Source organism: Lissotriton vulgaris, chromosome 5 (assembly GCF_964263255.1).
Source record: "Lissotriton vulgaris chromosome 5, aLisVul1.2, whole genome shotgun sequence".
Taxonomy (NCBI): Eukaryota; Metazoa; Chordata; class Amphibia; order Caudata; family Salamandridae; genus Lissotriton; species Lissotriton vulgaris.
The window spans coordinates 1,049,437,619-1,049,461,881 of NC_141693.1; the positions used below are offsets into that span (position 1 = coordinate 1,049,437,619).

Genomic DNA, 24,263 nt, shown 5'->3' on the forward strand with positions numbered 1-24,263 from the left:
ACATTGCATAGCATAACAAAACATAGCAAAACACAACAAAACATAGCGTAGCTTAACAAAACACAACAAAACATAGCATAACAAAACAAAACATATCATAGCCTAGCAAAACCTAGCATAGCATACCAAACACAACAAAACGTAGCATAGCATAACAAAATATAGCACAGCAAAACAAAGCATAACACACACAACCACACACACAACCACGCACACACAACCACAACCACACACAACCGCACACACAACTATCTATCTATTTATCTATTCTATTCTATCTATCTATCTATCTATCTATCTATCTATCTATCTATCTATCTATCTATCTATCTATCTATCGCCCTCACTCTATCTGTCTATTGATCTATCACCCTCACTCTATCTGTCTATTGATCTATCACCCTCACTCTGTCTATCCATCTGCCTCACTCTATCTATCGCCCTCTCTCTATCTATCGCCCTCACTCTATCTTGCTATTGCCCTCACTCTATCTATCTATCTATCTATCTATCTATCTATCTATCTATCTATCTATCTATCACCTTCACTCTATCTATCACCTTGACTCTATCTATCTATCTATCTATCTCTATCTTATCTATCACCTTCACTCTATCTATCACCTTCACTCTCTATCTATCTATCACCTTCACTCTATCTATCGCCTTCACTCTATCTATCGCCTTCACTCTATCTATCGCCTTCACTCTATCTATCGCCTTCACTCTATCTATCGCCCTCTCTCTATCTATCGCCCTCACTCTATCTTGCTATTGCCCTCACTCTATCTATCTATCTATCTATCACCTTCACTCTATCACCTTCACTCTATCTATCACCCTATCTATATCTATCTAGCTATCTATCTATCTATCTATCACCTTCACTCTATCTATCACCTTCACTCTATCTATCTATCTATCTCTATCTATCACCTTCACTCTATCTATCACCTTCACTCTATCTATCTATCTATCTATCGCCTTCACTCTATCTATCGCCTTCACTCTATATATCGCCTTCACTCTATCTATCGCCTTCACTCTATCGCCTTCACTCTATCTATCGCCTTCACTCTATCTATCGCCTTCACTCTATCCATCGCCCTCACTCTATCTGCCTCACTCTATCTATCAATCTATCTTTTGCCCTCACTCTATCTATCGCCTTCACTCTATCTATCTATTGCCCTCACTATCTATCGCCCTCACTCTATCTATCTATTTAACTAGATACTGATCGCCATCAATCTATCTATCTGGCTAGCTATCTATCGCCCTCACTCTATCTATCCATCGCCCTCACTCTATCTATCCATCGCCCTCACTCTATCTATCCATCGCCCTCACTCTATCTATCCATCGCCCTCACTCTATCTATCCATCGCCCTCACTCTATCTATCCATCGCCCTCACTCTATCTATCCATCGCTCTCACTCTATCTATCTATCGCTCTCACTCTATCTATCCCACTCACTCTGTCTATCGCATCACCACAGCATTACTCAGCACCACCACAGCATCACTAAGGGGCACAACAACATCACTATGCGCTACCACAGGATCATTGAATGCCATAGCATCACTAGTCGCCACCACAACATTACTCAGCGCCACCACAGCATCAATCTGTGCAACCATTCAACAACAACTGGGTCAAATATGTTCTCTCAATGTTTCAAGCTTTATTACAAATGTCACAAAAAGAGGTTAGCATTTCACTTCTGTTCTTGGATTTTCGTCACAATAAAATACACTGAACATATTCTTCACAAAAGTTATTTACAAAAGTTTAAGCTATTGCCATTATAAATTACATCAACTATTATTTAAGTATTAATTATTAAAAAAATTTAAAGCCAATGTTATTTGTAATATCAATACATCTAAGTCACGTGAATACAACACATATTGCATTACAAATGCTATAGGTGCCACAAGTTATAACTATTTGCACTGTAAATGGCAAAGCTATTATTTTTGCTATTTTCAAAACCAACACATAAATAAAAAATGTGTCATTTACAATACCAATAGCTCAAACTTTCCTAATGCGAGACCTTATGCATTGCAAATGCTTGGTTATATTTATAGTTGCAATGTAATTCTATTATTTAAAAAAAACAATAATGCTAACAGATTTGTAATTTGCAATATCAATAGCTCTAAATAATGTCACTGCGAGACCTATTGCATTTTTAATGCTTGTTCAGTTGTGTCCTCAGGATTCTCGGCATGTTTAATTTTAATACTTGCTACCTTCTTTCTGGGAAATGGTGATTTTTTACTTTGATGAGCAGGTACTTTGTCTTTGGACTTGACGTGCTCTTCCTTGTGTTCTGACCGTCCTCTTCTTTCCGATTTCTGTGAGGAAGTCTGAAAAGATCGAGAGGGACGTGTATCAATATCTTGATATCTGTCAGGTTTTCTAAGGTTGTACCTTTTTTCAGAGGGCTCCCTTTGGGGAGACTTGTCCCACCTCCTGGAGATCTATTTCTCAGTTGGGGAGACCTTCCTCTGGATTTAAATTCTTTTTCTCTGGGAGTGGTTTGTTTATTACCCTCCCACTTCTTCTTTTGAGAATTCAGATTGTTTCTAATAAAGGTTTTTTCAGGATTTTCAATTAGTTGTGGTTTTACTGGTTTACCACCCTAACTATCTCTGCCTAATTCTTCATAGGATTGTTCAATTATTTTAGCAAGCTCAAAAGGTTGGTCTGTTATATCTGTCTCCTTCAATTTTTGGTGGATTGCCACACATGCTGCTTCTCCTTTTATGTTGGCTAATAATATAGCCGAGACCTGCTTGAAGTCTTTCAGTAATTTCATACCCAGAGTTAAAGCAGTTTCTGGACCGTATTCGTTTTAAATCTGTCTTAGTACATCTGGTATAACCACCATTGACGGAACACCATGTGTTTTTGTGTAGATAGAAGCAAAGACCGTGCCCCAAGTGTCACAGTCCTCCACATGTGGTGCGATCCCCATTGGGAGACAGATAGTCAGAATTCTGTGTTTTTCGTGAGGGGTAGTTTCAGGAAATACTGCCTCTGTGTGATTTTTTTGAGCTAACCAGAACGGAATCTGTTCCCGTTTTGCGGGTGTTTTACCAAGACATGATTGTATATTCTGTGTTGTAATTTTATTTGTATTCCCCTGATGAGGGGTGTTTTGTGGAATTTTAATTGTAGTTTGGACTGTTGAAGTCCGCATGACATGTTGGACAAATTGTCTATGAATTTTAATTAATTGTTTTAGCTGAACAAAAGTTCTCGGTCTGACCTTCCTTCAATGTCTGGGTGTGGTGTGTAGCTGGCTAGAACCGGCCATGTGGCTCCTGGTCTACCTAGTGGACCGAGCCTGGTAATGTGATTTTGATGTTTTAGGGCGCCATTAAATAAGAGCAGGTGCTCTTGGTATGTTAGTCAGACCCTCCAGGATTTTGCGATTTGCCGCGAAATATGCACTTTTGTAGAAATTGCAGCATTTTTACAAAAGCCGCTATATCCTCGCTATATCCTCGGGGGTCTGATTGATCAGCTTGCCCAAGAAGTGTCCTTTGCTTGGATCCTCTGCCCACCTCGTATTGTCCGGCACCGAACTCGATTATAGACCTCACAGATTTTAGCTGACAACCCAGTAACACAGCTTATGGGGCTAACATAACGTGCGGCGCGGCTGAAAGGGGGCATTGTGGTGCCAGTGGAATGCGCGCGAGCGGCCCTGCCGGCGCTGGGGAGGAGGTTGCGCCATAGGAAGCCCCCTCCCCGCCGCCCTCCCAGCCCTGGAAGCATGCAACGCCCCTGTGCCAGCAGGTCTTCAAATGGGAAAAGAAATACGTGCAGGTATTCACCCAAATAAGCTATGAAGTTAAAATGGGACTTCTAGTAAGGGCTTAAGATGGAAACATTGAATCGATCGAAATGAAGTAAACGGAGTACCATCAAAACTGGGCAATGGCCACAGCTGTTATTTAGAGTGATTATAGAAGGAAGAAGTGTGAATTTAAGCACTATACATCAAAAGCAAATTTAAAGTGCATCGTACGAAGTAAGGATTATGCCCACAATTGCATCATATATCATACATGCTCAGCTAGGACATATGGCATTTATTTTTCTTAGAATGCATTTACTATTGTTGCAGATCGCTTTCCCCATATTGTTTTTAGAGGTGGTCAAGTCCATTACGTTCCGTAAAAGTATGCATGATAATGTGTTCGATTATAAACACACTTTTACCCAAGGATTTCCGTGATAGTCTCGCCTTTGTCGGTCTCCTCGCAAGCTCTTTTTTGTCTCTTGCACAATCTCTCCCCTTCCCATCGTCAACTGTGTGGTTAACACGCGTCTCTCTATTTTTACTCTCCCTTCTAATATCATATCCCCTGGCTTGGCCCCTATCTTTCACTTTCCCTGTTTGTCCGGTGTCTCATTCTCCCTCCATTCAGTCTCTTCTTGCTCTCGCTTCTCTCCGATGTCTCACCCTTCCCCTTCCAGCTTCCCTTTCTGACGCCTCTCTACTGTGCCTGCTTCTGTCGGCCAGTCTGCAGAAAGACGACGGAAGGGAGAACTGCTGGGGTCACCTCATCTGCTCGCAGCCTCTCTGGATTTGTCGGGACAGCCACGACTAGCTTTAAAATAAAAAAACACAGTATCTGAGTGTACTGCTAATAGCGATCATTAATGAAACACTGCAGGTGGGCAGCAGACCCCTCAGTCCGGAATCAACTTTCTTGCGCTGGGCCTCACCTCCCGCTGTTCTGCACTAAACACAAGTCAAGGCGACAGGATTCTTTTAGTCCAAACTGCGATGTTTTACACAGCGAGATAAAGTACTTTGCGAATGGGCGATTTCCCGGGAGTCATTGTGCTGGGTAAATCGGCTCCACTGCTATCTTTCACCTTTTAATGCCGCAGGTGGGAGAGACCTCTAGATAAAATGTCTTTCAATCTGCTGTGTTGCCAATTTTAAAAGCGGCTCAGTTTTAGTTTATAAAAATGCTCTCGAACTTAAAAAATGTATATGCAGTTTGCAGGCCAGAGGGTAGAAGGACACCAAAAACGAGGGATACAGAGGGCAGAAGGACAAAAAAAACGAGGGATACAAAGGGCAGAAGGACACAAAAAACGATTGAAACAGAGGTCAGAAGGACACAAAAACGAGGGATACAAAGGGCAGAAGGACACAGAAAACGATTGAAACAGAGGTCAGAAGGACACAAAAACCGATTGAAACAGAGGGCAGAAGCACAAAAAATGAGGGATACAAAGGGCAGAAGGACACAAAAAATGATTGAAACAGAGGGCAGAAGGACACAAAAAACGAGGGATACAGAGGGCAGAAGGGCATGAAAAACAAGGGGAAAACGATTGAAACCGAGTGCAGAGGGACACAAAAACGAGGGATAGAAAGGGCAGAAGGACACAAAAAACGATTGAAACAGGGGGCAGAAGGACACAAAAAACAAGGGATACAAAGGGCAGAAGGACACAAACGATTTAAACAGAAGAAAGAAGGACACAAAAAACGAGGGATACAAAGGGCAGAAGGACACAAAAAACGATTGAAACAGATGGCAGAAGGACACAAGTTAGGCAATTATTCATAAGATATAAGTGCAAAGCGGTAATAGCTAATGAAAACATTCATCAATATATTTTTTTTAAATATTGCATGCAAGGATTTTGTTGTGACAACCATAAAGACCAACGAATAGCAAAGCAAGATTGGAATTCTACCTTTCAAAAGTCCTCAAATAACTGCTCCTCTCCCATTCGTATTTCCTTCTCTCCTCCAGTATTACCTCTGGGATACCATGGTGTTCTTCAACTGCAGGCCATTGATCTGTAGAAAAGGCTCTAAACGTTCCCCCTCCAAATAAGGACGTGGATGGTACCTCACTCGATGCGCAGAGAAAGGGCGTAGGGGTGGGGGGGGGGATGCAAGATTTGCACTGGGAGGGCTAAAAGCGAACTGGGAGAGCACAGCAACAGAGTAGCCGATTTTAAAGCTTGAAGGTGGGCTGCCAATGTAAAAAAAAATATATATATATATATAGCGGCAGGTGTGTAGAGCTTGTTTCGAGGGAGATGGCTGCCCATATGTTTGCACCACAGAAATGAAACATTTCATGTGATGATGCCATGCCCACTATGTATAGAAAGACAATGCAAAGCAAATGTAAACACTGAAATAATGGCCCGGCCTCTCTTGTTGGTGATTAGGGGCCGCTGCCGCACTGCTTAAAAAATGTGAATAATGTAAAAATAGAGCTGGGTGGGTCCTGTGGCCGCCTTTGTTTAGGATTAAGAGCGGCTGCTTTAAAAAACTAGTTTCTAATTTCAACCCTCTGCTCATTGTTGGCATTGCACAAACACCCTCTCCTCTGTTTTTATGTGTAATTCGACGTGTTTCTTGCTTTCCCCCAAGAGATCCCTTCAAAAAGTTATTGTGCAGTTTTTCTCGGCCACCTTGTGGCTCCTCTGTGATTAGCAATGTTTTCCACGCACCCGCTGCCATTCTCGCGCATGAGGGCCACTGAAGGATGCTGTTGAATAATAAATGTTTGTGTTGCTCGACAGCATATCTTGTTGACAGCCGCACTTTCAAATAACGTGGTCTTCAAACTGCTTTTGACAAGTCACCTCCCACGTCATATGGAACTGCCAAGCAGCTGTGACACGTGTAAACATCACTGTGACACCTGCGTGTACATGCCGGATCCCGTGTTCACTCACCTTGACGTAACCTACATAAGACACTCCTCATGCTCGTGGGAGAGGCCGAGCTGGTCTTCGAGGCGCACACTGGAGTGAACACCTTTCCCTTCAGCTCCGATGTACTTGCTCTTTGCTGCTGCACAGACTGCACATCTCAACAATGAAGCTTTACTAGGAAGCATTTGGGCCCTTTCACTAGGACAAGGAGACATGGATCCTGAAGGGTACACAGGGCAGGGCACTGATACGGGGCTTTGAGATGAAGGCAAAAGTGATAGGCAAGCAAGAACGCAGGAGACGAGATGACCCTGGGACAGAGGTAACCGGATACTAAGAATATACAAAAAGACAAACAAATGAATCCGTGAGATAGAGGGAAACACAAACAGACCGAGGGACAATGAGACAGGAAGACAAACAAGTAGATAAAAGAGCCGGGGGGGGGGGGGGAGGGGAGGGAACGAGCATATCGGGAGTAGATAAAGACAAATGTTGGTGTGCGAGGCTTGGTGTGCGAGGTTTCCTTTCAAGTCGAAAGCCGTGGAAAACTAGATGTGCCGGCCGGCCTGCTGTGAATAATTAGGGGAGAGAGAGGGGAGGTGCTGGGGAACAGATGGCTGTGAAGCAGGGGGCGGGGCAGCGGAACCCTTTGAAGTCACGGCCTGCGGCCGTGAATAAGTGACGGCGGGGGGGCGGGGCAGCGGAAGCCTTCGATTGCTGCTGGCAGGGGGAAGCCTGTGGGGAAATGCAAGCTTGTGCACGAAGGAGCTTGTGGTCACGTGATTTCACGTGAACTGTTGAGAATCCGGATCGTAAAAAGTCAGCTTTTGGGTTGACAACAATAGGTTCGAGTAAACTCGACCTAAAAAACTAAGATATCTGTGTTTGTTGTAGGAAAAATGGCCACATAACCCCTTAAGTGCTGCTGACGGCCAATGGTCGTCAGCAGCGCTACCTCCCCAGTGCTGCGCACGACCATTGGACGTCCATTCAGCACTGGTTCCAATGGACAGCGCAGCACTGGGGAGGGATGTATACACGCAGCTAAGGTGTTAAAATGCCGCTAAATTGCCGCTAAATTTCCATTTTTGTGCCGCTAAATTTCCATTTTTGTGCCGCTAAATTTGCTAATCCATGCCGCTATATCCTGGGGGGTCTGGTTAGTGGAATTTCAATTTCCTCGAAAGGAGAGTATTCCTCTGGAGATTCCGCTATTTTATAATAGTGGAACTCACGTGTCACAGCATGTGCTGCTGTAAAAGTTATCCAGGAATAGAATATCTCTGTCTGCCAATATTCGTGAGCCCCTACTACAAATACAACTGTACCACCTCTTGATGATACCCCATTTTCTATAAGTTTTATAGTTATGGATTTTCTTATATTGACCGGAATGAGTATTGCATCCGGGTTTGCATTTTGGATGACTGTGTCCTCCGCTAAGAGTTGAGCTGCTAGTCTAACTCTTTCCCTTTCATCCTCACTGTCTGACATTTTCACTGACAGAAAATCTTTTGTTGCAGATCGAGTTTCAAGGAAACAAAGATTAGGTGCACAATATTTTGGAACACTGTATCCTTCAACGTTGACTATACCGTAAACTAATACATAGGATTCTCATCCTACTAAGTTTCGGCGGATATTAACCTTTCACCCACTCCAGACGTCTATTGGAGTTTTTACAGGAGAAAGGGGTCTGTGTGAACAGCACGACTGAGTTACTCTAGTATCTTGCGTTAGATTATCGCCTTACCAAACGTTGGGCGCCATGTAGTGTAGTTCCTATATTCCCAATAGGCTCTGCGCATTGGAATAACATAAACAGCAGTGTAGACGTAGGACTGAGGTCATCTTGGTCAATTAGTTTTGCCAGCTAGCTCAGAGGTCACTAGAAACTTTCTCGAATGAATAGGGAGGGGTTAACTTCCCTGATTTAGACAAGAAGGGATTAGCTTCTGACAACCATATAACATGACAACTTTGCTCCCTCAAAATAAGGAGTATATGTCCAGAGTCGTGTGAAAACAATAGACAGCTATTTCACTCAGTCAATCGTGCATGCTTAATTTCACCAGGGTGCAGAGAAATAGAGAGACTGGCGTTTTCAATAAAAGGTGTTATTTTATTGAGCAGTCTTCTTTCTCATGCAAGAGAAATGAATTGCCACAATTGCAATACTTATTATGAAGTAAAGTGCGTACAGTAAAAGGAGTATTATAAAATAATACTGTAAAAGCATTGATATGGTTTCTTAGCCATATGATACTTTAAAACGGATAAAATATTTGCATACATAAAAACATTGACTAAAGAACTCAACTGGTGCTTCTAAGATGCGCCTACCCCGGTGTACCTGACCTAAGCCTAATACGTGGGAAGGAGTAAGTAAGTTGCAGTTTTAAGTTAAGTTGGGTTTTTTGCCAAGAATCTGAATCAAGAATTCTCTCTAAGGTTTTAATCCGCTCTGTACCTTGGTTATAGAATGAAGGAGGTCTTGTATCTCGTTTCTCAGGACTCGATCTCCCAGTAACCCACAAGGGTGACTGGAAACACCGGAGCTGGATTTCTCGGCGGGAGAAAAGGCAGCTTCTCCAGTGTGTCAAAGGGGAGGGACGGCTTCCTTCGGCTCTCGCATCAGCTGGGCTTCGGATAAGTAGATAGCCGCTCTGCTCCACACCACCGTGTGTTGCTTAAGGCAAGTGTTGGTATATTTATACCTGGAAGGTGCCGTGTTTGACGTAAGGTTGGACATAAGACGTCAATAAAAGATGTCACTAAGAACTGACTGTTCCTTTAGTGCTCACAGGAGTTCAATGACAAATCAAAACAAAGACATGGGGAATTCCCAGGTTGCTGAAGGTTTGGTGTGTCGAAAGAACTTGTTGTGCTCTCTAGGAATCTAAGGAAGTAGCCTTGCCGTATTTGGGCTGCGTGGGCTATGACTAAATATGGGTAAGATTCTTATGCCTTCATAAGGACATGATTTGTCATAACCACATAAGGGCATGAATCAGGAATATTTAATTCGGGTCCTAGAAACATTCACAACAGCGGAATGTAGTGGTGGAAAGAAAAGTACAGTAGGGAGACAGTTAGAAAACACATCCAATCTCATAGAGTGTTTAAAACAAAAGAAAAAAGTAGTGCCAGAAAAGTGGAAGGACCAAAGTAAAGTGGGTATTCTCCAGGGGAGGGACAGATGCAAGATTGACAAGACAAGCCATCGAATATGGAGCAGGCAAATGAGAGTGAGAGTAATGCCAACCAATGGTCACAATGGGGGCACTCGAAGTCCTTCCTATGTTGTTGGTAAGCTCACAATATGTCTTTTGCAAACTAAGAAGAACCAGGATAGTGGCTCTCTCTGTCTAGAAGACTTCTGCAGTTGTGCGTGGGAGAGGTGGGCACATGCTATGTGTCTTTCTTGTTGTGTTTTATTTTTTTTTTTTTTATTAAGAACTGCTCAGTCCAAAAAAGGGAAGTGGGAAATGTACTATTTGAGAGAGCGGTAAAAAAATATTAGTCAGTGTAACAGCAGGGGACACATTTTGGATGAAGAAGAGAGAGGCTCACCTGGTGGCTTTAATGAGAGCAGTTCTGTTCCAAAAGAGCTTTAGTCCTTGGTGATAAGGGAAACATTATTTAGAGTCCTCATCATGCAAAACCTACTAATTGTACATTCTTGCATGAGTGTGGATTTTATTTTCTATATAAAGTCAGCGAGTGATGCAGTCAAAAGCGATATCGAACAAGATTGAAATGAGCCACTGGCCCTTTGATTATTTGTTGTCCCTTAGATGAGACCGCACTTTCAACAGCACAAAGAAATTGACCCCCACATATGAAATACCTGGCTTATGCTAAGAGATCATGTAGACAAACAAATAATCGCTCAATAACATGCTTTGCTTTTAAGATTTTAAATGCTCCTACAGATTTGGTAAACTGTTTACAGTTGGAGGAGATGCTGATACCAGCCTAAAAGTAATTTTTTCTACTTCCTACTTCCTTATCAGTCATAGCATTCAGCTATATTGCTTCACAGATATTGGTGTAAAGTCTGTTTTTAAAATCTAATATTAAATCTTTGGCTGGGATAATCAACTTTGTTTTCTCCAAATGAGCACTTTTATTTTTTATTTTTTCGAAATTATGTAAACTTTATTTTGATGCATGTAGATGGTTTAAATCCTATTGTATCTGCTATGCTTTGTTAAGTTGATCTCTGAGATCTATACCAGTAAGGAAATGTAAAGTTAAAATATGCAGCCTAAACTCATATTTTACACATACGTTTAGGTACAGCTATAGCAGCCACCCTAATTTGCAGATTGATGGATGTTGTCATAATGGGAGCTTCTGAAATAATATAGGCTGGATTTAATTCACCACTTGATTATCTCTTTGTACTTATTTCACCAAAACAGCTCATCACTCACACTCAACGCCGCAGACAGGTGCTATTAATCCTTTCAAAAATTGCTTAATAATTCAAGAACACCATTATAACACTACTGACTTTATCCAGAGGCCTCAATCCTTAAGGCTGCGCCATCATCTTCAGGTCATAGATGAGTGTGTTCCAATACTTTCCTTCCCTGTGGATTGATTGTCTGGATCTCCCATCACCGACTCCCTGTTGCCCCGGAGTTTAAAAATACCGAACTGCTCAGAGGCCACCATAAGATGGTTTAGAATCGCTTCTCAAAAATTCACTGAGAATGTATGAGAGACCCAACTGCAGTCTTGTTGTATGGTGTGGCAGTCTTTCTGACCGTGTGGTCTTTTGAAATGTCTATTGTGATTATTGCCTTTTTAGGTCTCGCCTCTCAATGCGCATGCGCATTGAGCAGAGCGAGACTATAGGGCTTTAAACAGACTTTACCCAACTGGCGATTTGGTGCTGTGCCCACTCTCTTGTGCAGTCATTTTGCTGTATCCATTCTCGTCTAGTTCTTTCTCTAATTCCAGTTCAAGCCCCCAACTTTTACTCGTTTCTCCTTATGGCTTTTATCTCTCCCACCGTCCACAGCCCCACCCTTTCTCTTTCATCTCCTTTTTCGTCTTCACCCCTCTTAGATCCTTTATTCTCTTCTGTCATAGCTCTCCTCTCTTTCAACCTCCTTTTTTTCATTTCTCTACACCCCATTCTCATGCACACTCACACACTGCGCCCTCGCACACACTGGACACACTGCGCCCTCGCACACACTGGACACACTGCGCCCTCGCACACACTGGACACACTGCGCCCTCACAGACACTAAACACACTGCACCCTCACAGACACTAAACACACTGCACCCTCACAGACACTAAACACACTGCACCCTCACAGACACTAAACACACTGCACCCTCACAGACACTAAACACACTGCACCCTCACAGACACTGCACCCTCACAGACACTGCACCCTCACAGACACTGCACCCTCACAGACACTGCACCCTCACAGACACTGCACCCTCACAGACACTGCACCCTCACAGACACTGCACCCTCACAGACACTGCACCCTCACAGACACTGCACCCTCACAGACACTGCACCCTCACAGACACTGCACCCTCACAGACACTGCACCCTCACAGACACTGCACCCTCACAGACACTGCACCCTCACAGACACTGCACCCTCACAGACACTGCACCCTCACAGACACTGCACCCTCACAGACACTGCACCCTCACAGACACTGCACCCTCACAGACACTGCACCCTCACAGACACTGCGCCCCCTCACAGACACTGCGCCCCCTCACACCCTGCGCCCCCTCACACCCTGCGCCCCCTCACACCCTGCGCCCCCTCACACCCTGCGCCCCCTCACACCCTGCGCCCCCTCACACCCTGCGCCCCCTCACACCCTGCGCCCCCTCACACCCTGCGCCCCCTCACACCCTGCGCACCCTCACACCCTGCGCACCCTCACACCCTGCGCACCCTCACACCCTGCGCACCCTCACACCCTGCGCACCCTCACACCCTGCGCACCCTCACACCCTGCGCACCCTCACACCCTGCGCACCCTCACACCCTGCGCACCCTCACACCCTGCGCACCCTCACACCCTGCGCACCCTCACACCCTGCGCACCCCTCACACCCTGCGCACCCTCACACCCTGCGCACCCCTCACACCCTGCGCACCCCTCACACCCTGCGCACCCCTCACACCCTGCGCACCCCTCACACCCTGCACACCCTCACACTCTGCACCCTCACACTCTGCAATGGAACATACACTCCAAATACCACTCAGTGCCACAAAATTACATACCACATAATTACACAGCACTCAATGCAACATACACTCCAAATACTACTCAGTGCCACATAATTACACACCACATAATTACACTGCACTTAATGCAACATAAATACACTCCATATAATATCACACAGTGCCACATAATTATATGCTACATAATTACACTGCACTCAATGCAACATACACTCCAAATACCACTCAGTGCCACATAATTACACCCCACATAATTACACTCTACTGAATGCAACACACACTCCACACAATACCACTCAGTGCCACATAATTACATGCCACACAGTTACAATCTACTGAATACAACATACACTCCCCATATTACCACTCGGTGCCACATAATTATACGCCACATAATTACTCTTCTCAATGCAACGTAAATACACTCCACATAATACCACTCACTGCCATATAATGACACACCTCATACTTACACTCTACTCAGTGCAACATAAATACACGTTATCTATCTGTCTATCTATCGCCCTCACTCTAGCTGTCTGTTGCCCTCACTCTACCTATCGATCGCCCTCACTCTATCTATCGCCCTCACTCTATCTATCTATCGCCCTCCCTCTATCTATTGCATCACCATAGCATCACTCAGCACCACCACAGCATCACTTAGCACCACCACAGCATTACTCACTGGCACCACAACATCACTATGCGCTACCACAGCATTACTGAACGCCACAGCATCACTCGGCGTCACCACAACATCACTCGGCGTCCCCACAACATCACTCAGCGTCACCACAGCATCAATCTGTGCAACCATTCAACAACAACTGGTTCAAATATGTTCTCTCAATGTTTCAAGCTTTATTACAAATGTCACAAAAAGATGTTAATATTTCACTTCTGTTCTTGGATTTTCGTCACAATAAAATACAATGACCATAATCTTCACAAAAGTTATTTACAAAAGCTATTGTCATTGTAAATTACAATAACTTTTATTTAAGTATTAATTATTAAAAAAATAAAAGCCATTTTTATTTGTAATATCAATACATCTAAGTCACGTAAATACAACATATATTGCCTTACAAATGATATAGGTTTCACATTTGCGAAAGTTAAAACTATTGGCATTGTAAATGACAAAGCTATTAATTTCGCTATTTTTAAAACCAACACATAAATAAAAAATTTGTCATTTACAATACCAATAGCTCAAACTTTCCTATTGCGAGACCTATTGCATTGCAAATGCTTGTCATTTTGTTGATTCCAGACAAAGAATGTTGCCATAAAAATCATTCCTTTCGCAGAAGTCAGCGCCAACAAATGAATTAATTAACCACACACTGTCGATTCAAGTCGTGACTATTACTACAGCGCTACGAGGCCATACTAATGGTAGTCTGCACTAAGTAAACGCATATAACATACCATGCATGCTATACCATACCCTAACGTCACGTTACATCACATAACATAAACTACTGACGTGCAGCAATGTGCACCCTTGACTCCAGACTGTACTCTACACTTCCAAAAGTGTAAAGACACTCCCTCTGCCCCAGGCCTAGTGTACACTCCACTAGTGCACATGCACACACATGTCCTGCATTACATGAGTATATGCACCACTAGAGTACATGTACATGTCCTGGCCTGTGCGTTCTGCACTCCTGAACATGTATGCAAATACCCTCCATGCCACACCTTATTGGACGTATTACTAATGCACAAATAGACATGCAACATCTACTCTAGGCCTAGTGTTCTCTGCCTTGCACATATACTACAAACTCCTAGCCTCAGTATAATCTACAGTACTGCACATGAATACACATATATCACCCACTCCAGGCCTCCGTGTACTCTGTAGTACTGCACATGTATACACATATACCACTCACTCCTAGCTTCAGTATATTCCCCAGTACAGCACATGTACACATATACCACTTACTCCATGCCTCAGGGTACTCTACAGCACTTAACATGTATGCACATATACCACCCACTCCAGGCCTCCGTGTACTCTGTAGTACTGCACATGTATACACATATACCACTCACTCCTAGCTTCAGTATATTCCCCAGTACAGCACATGTACACATATACCACTTACTCCATGCCTCAGGGTACTCTACAGTACTGAACATGTATGCATATTTACCACTCACTCCTAGCCTCAGTATAATCCACAGCACATGTACACATATGTCACCCACTCCATTCCTCAGGGTACTCTACAGTACTGATCAAGTATTCACATATACCACCCACTCCAGGCCTCCGTGTACTCTACAGTTCTGTACATGTAGACATACCGCATACTCCAGGCCTCCGTGTACGCTACAATACTGCACATGTATACACATATACCACCCACTCTAGGCCTCACCGTACTCGGTAGTACTGCAGATGTATACATATATACCACCCACTCCATGCCTCAGGGTAATCTGCAGTACGGCACATGTATACACACATACCACCCCAAGGCATCAGTGTAGTCAACGGTAATACACCTGTATACACATATAACACCCACTCCAGCCCTCACTTTCCTGCACATGTATGCACACCCCCTTACCTCATGCACCTGTGTGTACATACCCTTCACACCACACCTTAGTGTACATATCACAACTGCACATACACCATCCACTCCAGGCCTCAGTGTACTCTGAAGCATTGCACATGTATACACATACACAGCCACTCCACGCCTCAATCTACTCTGCAGTACTGCACATGTACACATACACCACCCACTTCTGGTCTGTGTACACTGCATTCCTGCACATGCATGCATACACCCGCCATACCACACCTTAGTGTATGTATCACTACTACACATGTACGCATACACCCTCTACTCCAGGCCTAGTGTAGTCTGCACTTCTGCACATATATGGACATATACCGCCCACTCCACGCCTCAAGGTACTCTACCGTACTGAACATTGATGCAGATATACCACTCACTTCTAGCCTTAGTATAATCTGCAGTACTGCACATGTATGCACATATACTATCCACTCCAGGCCTCTGTGTACTCTGCAGTACTACACGTGTATGCAGTTATGCACATATACCAGGCACTAAAGGCATCAGTGTACTCTGTAGTGCTGCATATGTATGCACATACATCATCCACTCTAGTCCTTTGTACTCTCCACCACTGCACATGTATGCACATATATCAGCCCATCTTGGTCTGTGTATTCTGCACTCCTGCACATGTATGCTTATATCGCATCCACTCCAGGCCACAATGTAAGCTGCAGTACTTTAGTGTGTGCACACACCCTTAGCGCCGGACTTCAGGGTAGTTTGCACCACTGTACATTTGCGAACACACATCCTCCCCTGTAGATCTCAGTATAATGTGCCCTGTTCACACCCCGTCACCTAGCCCAGGGAGCTCAATACACTTGCACGTGTTGAGAACAGATCCTGTGCACACGCACCGATGGTTGATAGTCCAAGTTTAGGGACTACGTTTTCTACTGATACAGATTAAATGCTTGGAAAAAGAAGCGTAAAATGTCAAGTTTCGTGTGAATAAAGTTTTTATAAGTCAAAAGGTGGGTAGTACAGTAAGGAAGTAGCCAGCCGACACGTGTTTGGTCACACCGTGAAGGAGGTGTAACTCATCAGGGCTATAAAAAACATGAAAAGAAGGAGGAAAAAGTAAAGATTAAATGACTTAATAAGAAACAAGTAACAAATGGCATGATCGTGGGGGTGACGATACTAGAGTGGTTGTGGAAACCCTAAGGTGCTGAATTGTGACAAATCACCAAGTATAGCTAACCCTAAAATAAAGTGTAGTGCACTGTGGTGAGTGAAAACACGGAGGACGGGCGGAGCCATGGAGATTAAAGAGCTGTTATTGGAATCACATGTTGCTAGAACTCATGGTATCTAAGAGAAGACAAACAAGCATTTACAATGCAATGGTTTTGCCTTTGTTAAAGTTAGAGCTATTGGCATTGCTCTTGACATTATTTTTATTTATGTTTTTTTTAACATAAATAAATGGCATTGTCATTTACAATGCCACTAGCTTTATCTATCGCAAATGACACACAAACACACACAGAGCCCCCCCACACACACCCCCACACAGAGCCCCTCACACACAGCCACTTAGAGCCCCCCACACACACAGAGCCCCCCACACACACAGCTACACAGAGCCCCCCACACACACAGCCACACAAAGCTTCCTACACACACAGCCACACAGAGCCCTCCACACACACCCACACAGCACAAGCAGGCAACAGGGGGACACGGAGGCACAAGCAGGCAACAGGGGCACACAGAGGCACAAGCAGGCAACAGGGGCACACAGAGGCACAAGCAGGCAACAGGGGCACACAGAGGCACAAGCAGGCAACAGGGGCACACAGAGGCACAAGCAGGCAACAGGGGCACACAGAGGCACTAGCAGGCAACAGGGGCACACAGAGGCACAAGCAGGCAACAGGGGCACACAGAGGCACAAGCAGGCAACAGGGGCACACAGAGGCACAAGCAGGCAACAGGGGCACGAAAACGGAGGCACAAGCAGGCAACGGGGGCACGAAAACGGAGGCACAAGCAGGCAACAGGGGCACACGGAGGCACAAGCAGGCAACAGGGGCACACAGAGGCAAATTATTATGAGACATGTGCAAAAAATGCATCTCAAATTATGGGCATCAAAATAAGGTCCTTTGCTGGTAAAATCTCAGAAGGGTTGTGGCATGCTATCAAGATTAAAAGACAAAGTTTCAAGGGGCATCAGTTCAGGTTCCTAAAGCAAGTATCCGACTAGAATCAATTTCCCAAAGCTTTGTCCAATGGTAATTTCATAAATTGTGTGGACTGCTGATCTGGCAGTGTGTTCTACCACGTGGCAACTGCCTTTCGATTCGATTAGGGCGGTGAGATCTTTGCAAATAAACGTACAACGGCCAAGGACCAGTCATGGGAGTTTCAAAATACCAGAAGTGATGAAGAAGAACCTGAATGTATAGGTACCAATTTAAGGCAAGCCATACACCCCAGAAGTGGAGGACACTTCACTTCACTTGGAAGGGTCGTCAAGGGTAATATGGAGTTTGAGAGGGAGATACCATTAAGGAGAGTTCGTCACTCAAGCAGAGTAAGGGAATGGAATAAACAAGCACTGAAAACACACAATTTGTTCAAAGTAACCATTATAGTGCGAGACCTCTCTCTCTCTCGCCGTCCACCCATGTGTACCCCCCGACTCGTGCCCTGTCAGGACTCGTCTCCAAGAGTATCCCACACATTCCCCCTGCAAACCCTACCAACTACTGATCGTTTTCGCCCCCTGGGCCCTGGTGCAAATATCACCCGCCCCTTTCCCAGTCCTGATCTCCCGTGGGGATCCCACAGAACATCTTCCCCACTTCAGACCCTCTTTCCTCCTCTGAACCCTGCTCCACACACCACCCCATCTGCGCGTCTCCACAACACACCCCTTCCCCTGCCCTCTCCCCGTCACACACCTCCCCAGCCAGGCCCCCTCTCCAGCTCTCCGATCTCCCGCGCCCCCTCTTACCCTCGAAGTGGCCCACGCCTTCGTTCGCCCTGCGGGCCTTAGCACTCCTAGTTAGTTTGCAGTGGCCCTTGCTACACCCTGTCAGGGCAAAGACAATTTAAGCAAAAAGAAATGTTTGTGGAGCCCTCACTTATCCTTGAAATGGCATTCGACCAATTCCATTTGTAATCAAAAAGGAGGCCCATGCAGCTATATTCGGATAAAACCTCAATCTTGCCCTTACACCGAAAGCAATTGGGAAATGTGTTGCTAAATCCACGCCTAGAAATGACAATTTTGGTCTTATTTAAACTCATTTCTAAATAAGTTGCCTTGCATTAGTCGTCAGACAGATAACAAATGTCTTCTGCACCCTGACTGGCGTTTGAAACGAAGCTTTGCAAGTTTTTCCGAGCCTTTGCTTCTTAAGAGGTTTCATTTTGGGAAACTGCCCACGTTTTATAATTCGTTTTATGGAAAGCTACTATATTAAGAGTAAATGGAACAGTGAAAACACAAAACGTTATGGGAGGAATAATTGCAGTAAGTCCAACCACTGGCAATCGCTCACAGTAGAATTCCAACCCATCGTTCCTTTGGCCTCCATGTCCCACAGGTTGGACCAGGCCATATGCAAGTCAGTCTTGACCCTGCTCCCATATGAACAGTCCAGCTTGAACTGCTAGGCACAGTCCTAGATAAGACTTATTGCAAGCATTCCTCCCATCACCTTTTGTGGGTCTGATGTACCGCCTTAAGTGACAAGTGTATGCCCAGACGTGGGTCCCTTGCTTAATGTGCCACTGGTACCAAGCTACACAAACTGAAGAGCCCCAATCAAGACGAAATTGGTATTTGGCTGTTTGTGTTCCAGTTCAGGGAGGCCCTGATCTGGCAGTTCGGTGTGGATTAATCCTCTTAGAGCAGTCAAGACTGGATTTCATATGGCTGGGTCCAAACAGAGGTGGCATGATGAGCAAAAGAGCGATGGGTTGGAAAGCTACCCAAGTGACTGCTAGTGGTTAGACTTATTGCAAACATTCCTTCCATCACATTTTGGCCCACATGCATCAAGCATTTTTGGAGTCGCAAACGGTGCGTTTCCTTAAAATCGGCCGTTTGCGATTCCAAAAATGCTTTTTGGAACGCATCAAGCATTTTTAGAAATCGCAACATTTTTGCGATTTCCAAAAATGCGATTGCTTTTAAGAAATCGCAATTTTGCGATTTCTTAAAAGCAATGCATGAATACTTTTGAAATTGCGAATTCGCAATTAGAGGGATAAATTTACCGCGTAGTTGAACTACTCGGTAAATTTGCAAAAAGTATAATTAACACAGAAAACGCATTTTAAAAGCATTCATGTTACGGACACACATGTCCTTAGGACATGTGTGTGTGCAACATGATGCGAAAAATACATTTCAGGGGTGCAGGGGGGGTTCATTTGAACCCCCCTCACCACCCTTGAAATGCAATCAGGATTTGCGATTTTGAAATTGCGAATTCGCAATTCCTATTCATTCCTATGGGCCTTTTGGCCCATAGGAATGAATGGGAATTGCGAATTCGCAATTTCAAAATCGCATTTTTTACGCAATTCGGTAGAAATAGCGATTTCTACCGAATTGCATAAATATTTAAAAAATAATCATGCATAGGCTTTTGCGATTTCTAAATTGCGAATCGCTTTTTATCGCAATTTAGAAATCGCAAAAGCCGAGATTGATGCATGTGGGCCATAGTGTGTTTAAAAGGAACAGTGGACAGACAACAGCAGTTGCAGGTCATTATGCCAGTTAATTTGGCCAGCAAGCCATCCTGCTTCACTAATGTACACCAAACTAAACATTTTCGTCAGGAGTAGCTACAAAATCTGCAGAAAGTAACTTGAGAGCCCCCATATAGGCAATTTCCTCCATAGCCTTGATATTTACATCTGATAAAAGCCTGTGGAGAAATCCCAGACGCGTATACAGTCTTTTTGCTGTTCCCATGGTACTCTTCAATCGAGTACTGCAAGGCCAGACACTTGTTGAATGGTCCCTCTTAAAGCATGCCTGAAACTGCTCTTGATGTGAAAAGCCTCTAACTGCCTACTTTCAATGGAATTTTCAAGGACTGCCTCAAATTGATTTTATTCACTTCTTCAAATGCACAAGATTGTTGCACATTTACAGGAGGTTCAGATATCTACTTTTTATCATGTTGAGCAAAGAGGAAGGCTAAATATTCAAACTAACTTCCTTCACGGAACGGAAGCCCCTCAATACATGGCTCAACATGACACTAGCATTTGCGATACCTTTTTTAAAAATCGGATTAATACCTGCTTTTACGAGCACAAAACATCTGTCATGAGAGGCAATATTGCTGTTCATTATTCTTGATTTTTGTCAGCCTTTTAAAATAAGCTAATTGTCTAAGCCAATTAGGACCATGAATGAACCCAGTATGTTGACAAATCGTTTTGTTAAATTCTCGTCATAGCAGGGATAGCAACTTCTCAAACTAAATATGTTCCTCAGACTTGAAGGGCCATCCTTCCAAGTCACTGTTTTGATTGTATTATTCATCTCATCAGAATATGGGATGATAGCTCAGGAAGTAAATGCACCACTAATAAATACAAGTAATTGAGTGTTCGCAGCATTGAATTGGTATTCAATGCAATGCAATACAAACAGTGTATAGTAGCCATTTCTTGAACTGCCGACTCCCTTGCGTCCTTCGATTGTCTACGGCCCTCATCCCCATTTTTCACCACTTTTCAGTGAGTTCCGGTTGCGCACTCAAAGGAGTTTGTTGATACTTACAGGATTTGCAGCTTGAACGATAAGGATATCACCCCCCAGCTCAACGTTGTGGCAGTCCTGAAATCCTACGTGGGTCAAAACATTCTGCTTTTCTGAACAGAAGAGTACACCCTTTCAAGACATTACTAACAATATGGATTGCTAGTCTTCAAAATCTAATTTTACGAGCCAGGAAATAAACTAAGAAAACCAAAAAACATACCCTTCCCACACTCGAGGCTAGTTGCTGGAATGGCTTGCTGCATAGAGATTAGTCACCAGTAGGATGTAAAGGTCATAAATCAGAAAGGTGATCAGGAAGATATCAAACTAGCAGAAGGATTCACAGTGAGTAAGCGGGTGTTCATATGAAACAGGAGACTTCTCACGAGTGGGTGTGTGCATATTTCACAAGCAACCCTACAGAGTTTTTCTTTTCTAACGTCATGTGATCCAATTTCTTGATTGTTGAGAGGCAAGATAGTGGTGCATGATGGGTTCAGGAGGAATGAAGTAACAATAGATTACTCTATCTGCCACTCCCAGTCCTCCGATAGTCACCGTCATAGAATTCCTCTGTTGTGTTGCTGTTGTGTTGCTAATATTATGAGACGAAGACCTGGAGTAGCAAAGTGAAGTAAACCGTTCAAACCTATATGCATTAATTTAATTAGAGGGTCTCTTGCTGGTGTAGACAGCCTTTGGGTCCAAAATGCTAAGAAAGCAGACATGGGTCTCACCGAGCCTCTGCATACTAACTCACAGTGTGGAGTTCAAACACTCACACATTTTCTCAACCTAGCTGTAGAGAACAAAGCTCAAGTGTTAGTAATTGTTTTCCAGTTCATGGACAGGACACTCACTGATCTGCCACTGTGCTCCCTGGCTTCCGATCTGCTAAAACCCACAGCTTTTATAGATGGTGGTAGTGGGAGGAAAGGAATGAGTTCACTGTCTCACATATCCAGGCCAGAGTACAAAGTGTGATCAGACTTTCTCACATTTCCAAGGTTGTGCTTGGGAAAGAATAGGTAACGAGAAACTAGCGTGAGAATTGTACACATCGTAGGGACAATATGGGACCTAAGCTTATTATTACTGTGTAAGAAAACCAGCATTAATCATTCAAACAAACGTGGATTCTAGCCAGGCATAGTACAAATAGTATTGATTATCTAAACTTGTGTTAATGATATAATTATAAACAACTGCGTATGTTAATAATGTATGTCACAGTCAATCGTAAACATCATACCTGATTTACGGTTACTGAATGATGTAGATCAGGGTTCTAACAAAGTCGGTCCTGGAGGGCCGGATCCATGCCAGATTTTTAAGATAACTACATTTTTTCTGAATGGGGATATGAAAAAAATCTGCCATTGATCTGGGCCTCCAGGACCGACTTTGGAGAACGCTAGTGTAGATGAATCTTCCTGGGACCTTGTCTAGGCACTCAACAGGTGTTCCTGGTCAATCATGACCCTGGGCACTAAGTACAGGTTTAACTACCCGACTCTGCCCTAGAGCACTACATTTGGTCTGTCCCCTCTCTGCCACCTGTCAGGCAACCTCCCACTCGCAGCTCTGATCTCGCGGCATGGGAGCACTTTACACCGAACATAAAAGGGGATGGCACAGTTAACACGGACCCGGCGGTCAGAAACAGAGCGAACCACAGAACTGATCATTAAAAACAAGATTGCGGAGAGAGGGAACAAAAGAGGAGGGCAGAACACCCGGAGTGTTGCGGGCAGTGAGAGTCTGAGTAAAGTGTTTGGAGAGGAGAAAGTGTGGTAGCAGCAGAGGGAGGGAACGTGAGTGACAGAACAGGGAGGCACGAAAGGAGAGAGTAGAGAACAGGTGAACAGAGGGGATGAGGGAAAAGGAATGCAGGAGGAGCTAAGGGGGGGGGGGAATACATCTGCAAAGGCCTAAAGAGGGGCAGGAAGGGGTGGAGTGCGAGAGAGAAAGGAGCGACTGGGGATCAGGACATTGGAAGCTGCAGTGAATAAGAGGTGGGAGGGTAAGTGGGTGACAGTAGAAGCGAGAGCTGCAGGTGGGTAGAGTAGGGAGGTAAGGGAGAAGGTGGGAGATGCAGAAGAGTATGAGGGCGTGAGAGGAGTGAGTGGGACCAGAAGTGGGGGTGATGGGAGGATAGAGTAGAGAGATAATGAAGGAAGGGAGGGCAACAGAACAAGGGGTGGTGAATGCAGAAGAAGGAAGTGGGGCGGGGGAAAGAGGGGAAGGCATGGAACAATGGTACAGCAGCGGAAGGAGTAAAGGGGAAAAGAAGAGGGAAACGCTGGAGTACAGATCGATGGGTCAGGAAGAAAAAGAAAAGCGGAGGAGCTAAAAGCATGGACATAATATGCAATAAAGATAATGTGCCTATGTCCCGCTCCAACAGGCGTAGCATGCACGTATTTCTTTTATTTTTACTGTTTTTTATAGTTAAAAAAAAAACTCTTCTCCCCTCGCCGGCTCCTGTGTTGTTACCAAGCTGGTGGCTAAATTGTGCAACCAGGGAAGGAGGGAGGGAAGAGGACTAATCGGGGTAATAAACAATATCAAACCAGCTTCCGCACTTGGAAGTCAGACCTGCTATCTGCATAGGCTAGAGAGATTTGCACACAACATTTACAGAGAAAATAAGGGCACTTTCTGAGACATGAAATAATTGGAAAACTCACAGAACGTAAACAAGCACAGGCAGTGCCACAGGCTTGACACCAGCAGCACTTGAGTACTGGCCGAAGCAATAAAAGAAAAGCCTGCTGCAGCGCAAAACAATGAAAAGGATTACTTTCGGTACACAATGGAAGAATGAGATAAATAAATAAATGTATGACAAATCTGACTAATAGTCTGGAGCTAGTGGATGGATACCTGGAATACATCCAACCCTCACTAACACAGGTGGATGCACATACGGG

The 24,263-nt window shown here is 44.3% G+C and overlaps 1 protein-coding gene across 4 annotated transcripts in view; it reads left to right on the forward strand.

Moving 5' to 3' along the window:
- SUFU (SUFU negative regulator of hedgehog signaling) overlaps positions 1 to 24,263 on the forward strand; it is a 561,046-nt gene that overhangs the window by 52,784 nt on the left and 483,999 nt on the right. The window lies entirely within an intron of this gene.